Below are 4399 nucleotides of genomic sequence, written 5' to 3'. Positions count from 1 at the left end.
AGATGCCTTCAGGAAGCTGACACATTGTGGCCATTCTCACTTGATGTCACTCCAGTGTCTGTCAAGACAGTTGTGCGCCCTGCAACATTTGCTTAATTCGATACTTGGTTCCTTCGAGGGAGTAAAGGAGAAGTCACCCCCCTAATTTAAATTTGAATATGTGTCTTTGCAAAATTGCAGAAGTTCAAGCAGCTTTGTACTTTGTTTGGTCAAAACTCAGTTTTCTTTATCTTCCCAGGAAGCAAGTGAGTTGTCCTGAAGTAAATATGGTGGGCATTACTAAATCTGACCACAGGAAGGCTGCGAGAATGTTAACAATAGCTGTGCTCATTATGAGAGAACAAATTCCCTGAGGGCCAGCATTCATTTATAGGCAGGGAATAAAAATAGGCTGCTTCTTCCTGCTTGGAGGGGCACTTCTCTATATTGAGGGTAAAAGGTGGAAAAACAAGAAGCAAACAAAACCCCCTCAAATCGTGGGGTGTTGGTTAAATACATTCAGTAATGTGCTGCAACCAGCTTGTAGCAGTTTATAAGAACCAACTGTGAGATCTCTTCCCAACTCCATGATGTTATGTAACATTGGTACCTTGAAATTGGAAGTGGTTGGATTATTTACACCAGGGGAATTGGCAAATACTACATATTAGGACTGTTGGGTTTTTGTTTGTCTGTTCTTGTTTCTTTTGAGAGACACTTGTTAAACACTTATCAGAATCCTGCTATTTATAGTATGTTCATGAAATGGAATATTAAGTTGCTATCAACATTGACATTATAGAAAAATATTTCATAGTAAGTATGTGTATGCAGAAAGATGAATAAGACCCTCACCTCACACCATACACAAAGATTAACTCAAATGAATCATAGACTTAGTTGTAAGAGATAAAACAATTAAACTTTTAGAAGAAATCACAAAAGAAAATCTTGAGACTTTGAGCTAGGCAAAGATTTCCTAGATGCAGTACGAAAAGCATAGTTCGTAAATGGAAAAAAAATGATAAAAGGACCCCATCAAAATTCAAAACTTTTGCACTTCAAAAGACATTAAGAACATGTAAAGACAGGGGACTTCCCCGGTGGTCCAGTGGTTGGGAGTCCGCGCTTCCACTGCAGGGGGCACGGGTTCTTATCCCTGGTCGGGGAACTAGGATCCCACATGTCGTGTGGCACGTCCCCCCTCCCAAATAAAACATGTAAAAACAGGAAATAGACTGGGAGAAAATATTTTCAAAACACATATCTGATAAAAGACTTGTCTCCAGAATTTACAAAGAACTCATACAACTCAATAGTAAGAAAACAACGGACCCAAGCAAAAAATAGGCAAAAGATATGAACAGGTATTCCACCAAAGAATATTTACGAATGGCCGTTAAAGTATGAAAAGATGCTCAACATTTTTAGTCATTAAAGAAATGCAAATTGCAAATTAAAACCACAATGAGATACCATTTCACACCCACAGACACCAACCAAGGTCACAGCTTCCATCCTTCCTAGAGCTGGTCACAATCAGTTAGGAGTTGGCACATTACTCCTCCTTTCCCCCCCAGATACTTGATCCCAAGATGTCCTCATGGCATCTATTATTTTTAATATTTGAAAATTTTTAAAATAATTTATTGACAACTATTGAGATAGATGTTTCAAGACTAGGGTGAAAACTCACTCATGATTTTCAGTTCCATATTTGACCCTTTTGGAGGTTGAAAGATTCCTTGGAAGGTCATATCCAATGTGGGAATACGCTCTGCAATAAGCCAACAGAAGGTCATCCACCCCTTTAGCGTTTTTCCACTAACTGAGAACTTGCTTTTTTCCATGCATTTATAAGGAGAGGGTGCCCTTGTTCAGGGTCAGCCATTATCTGACCAGCCTGAGACAAGAACTGAACAACAGATGTTGAGAACAGAAGAGCATCTGGAAAAAGACCAGGATCAAAACTGAGACCTTATTTCTAACCACCCACATCTAGAGGAGTTGACCAGCTACTGTGTGAAGGGGCTACTGGGTTGTACCTGTGATAGTCAGTGGGTATTTTCCCAAGCTGGTTCTTAATTTAATCCAGAGGTAATTTATACATCGTAGCCCTTTGATTTTTCCCAGGTGTTGGTGGGGGTGGGGAGGGGAGTAGAGTCCATTTGTTTCCTAAGCCCAGAGATAATCAGATTTTGCAATGAATTTTCTAGCAAATGTCACACAGTTCGTTCTTATTGACCTAGTTTTAAGGTAAGACCTTGTCACTTATGGCCTGATCACAAGATAACTTTTCCCTGGACTGCCATCCATCACAGATCTTACTATCTAGTTCTCGTGCATGACTAATGTTCTAAGTATAAGAACATGAATTTACTTTCTTTCTTCTTAAATCTCATCTTGTTGGTTTCAGTTCAGTGACCCAGTCTATCAAGATCCGTTTTAATCTTCATCTTTGCATTGAGTTCCTAACCTGTGTTCTTGTCCTCAAAATTGACAAACAGTAAATGCTATGTGGAACATACATCTGTAAACTGTTCTAAAATAATCACTGTAAGAGAACTACAAGGTTGACAGGCATTGTTGAGTTGTATTCACTTCCTCGCCCTTGAGGAAGCCAAAGATCAGTGCTGAAGAGACTGAAGTAGCACAGAGTTCACTGGGCACCGTGGCATAGGAGTGGTGGGTACAGCGCAGAGGGAGTTTTGGATCCTGGCATGTGCGCACACGTGTGTACATGGGTGTGCAAAGGGCAAAAGAAGGAGGCTTCTGTGGGGCTCACTGTGAAAGACTAAAAGGAATGAGACCCAGGGGGGCGGTGCTAGCACATTTGGATAAAGACCGGCAACAGTGGACCCCAAGACTTGTAAGCGTCTCATAACCATTTCCACATTGTTTATTTTGTTATCTGCTCTGTTTCTCTGTTTCGATATGTGATGTTCCTTTGAAAGACAGCTATGTGTTTTTTCGGTCCCTGTGCAGTGAAGGGGTGGGGGAGCCTCGGCAACTCTAATGCCCTTTGCAGAGAGATCAACTCAGGGAGAAGGGGAAGCAGAGGCACGCAAGGTGATGCGGGCCAAACCCAAAGCAGTTGAGGGAAGAAGGGGGCGTTTGTAATACCGAGCTCAGACCCTTTGGCAGAGCCGTCCCTGTCTCGCACAGGTGGGCTGTTTTTCTCCTTCAAAAGGGAGGCAGCGGGATAGAGTAGGAAGCAAAGGTCTCTACACTTTTTTTTTTTTTACATCTTTATTGGAGTATAATTGCTTTACAATGGTATGTTAGTTTCTGCTTTATAACAAAGTGAATCAGTTATACATATACATATGTTGCCATATCTCTTCCCTCTTGCATCTCCCTCCCTGCCACCCTCCCTATCCCACCCCTCTAGGTGGTCACAAAGCACCGAGCTGATCTCCCTGTGCTATGCGGCTGCTTCCCACTAGCTATCTATTTTACGTTTGGTAGTGTATATATGTCCATGCCTCTCTCTCACTTTGTCACAGCTTACCCTTCCCTCTCCCCATATCCTCAAGTCCATTCTCTAGTAGGTCTGTGTCTTTATTCCCGTCTTACCCTTAGGTTCTTCATGACATTTTTTTTTTCTTAGATTCCATATATATGTGTTAGCATATGGTATTTGTCTTTCTCTTTCTGACTTACTTCACTCTGTATGACAGACTCTAGGTCCATCCACCTCACTACAAATAACTCAATTTCGTTTCCTTTTATGGCTGAGTAATATTCCATTGTATATATGTGCCACATCTTCTTTATCCATTCATCCGATGATGGACACTTAGGATGCTTCCATGTCCTGGCTATTGTAAATAGAGCTGCAATGAACATTTTGGTACATGACTCTTTTTGAATTATGCTTTTCTCAGGGTATATGCCCAGTAGTGGGATTGCTGGGTCATATGGTAGTTCTATTTGTAGTTTTTTAAGGAACGTCCGTACTGTTCTTCATAGTGGCTGTACCAGTTCACATTCCCACCAGCAGTGCAAGGTTGTTCCCTTTTCTCCACACCCTCTCCAGCATTTACTGTTTCTAGATTTTTTGATGATGGCCATTCTGACCCGTGTGAGATGATATCTCAAAGAATAAGATATCTAGGAGTAAACCTACCTAAGGAGACAAAAGACCTGTATGCAGAACACTATAAGACACTGATGAAAGAAATTAAAGGTGATACAAATAGATGGAGAGATATACCATGTTCTTGGATTGGAAGAATCAACATTGTGAAAATGACTCTACTACCCAAAGCAGTCTACAGATTCAATGCAATCCCTATCAAACTACCACTGGCATTTTTCACAGAACTAGAACAAAAAAATTTCACAATTTGTATGGAAACACAAAAGGCCCCGAATAGCCAAAGCAATCTTGAGAACGAAAAACGGAGCTGGAGGAATC

The sequence above is a fragment of the Grampus griseus genome (assembly GCF_964374135.1).
Source record: "Grampus griseus genome assembly, chromosome: 10".
NCBI lineage: Eukaryota > Metazoa > Chordata > Mammalia > Artiodactyla > Delphinidae > Grampus > Grampus griseus.
Note: the sequence above shows the minus strand (reverse complement) of the source record.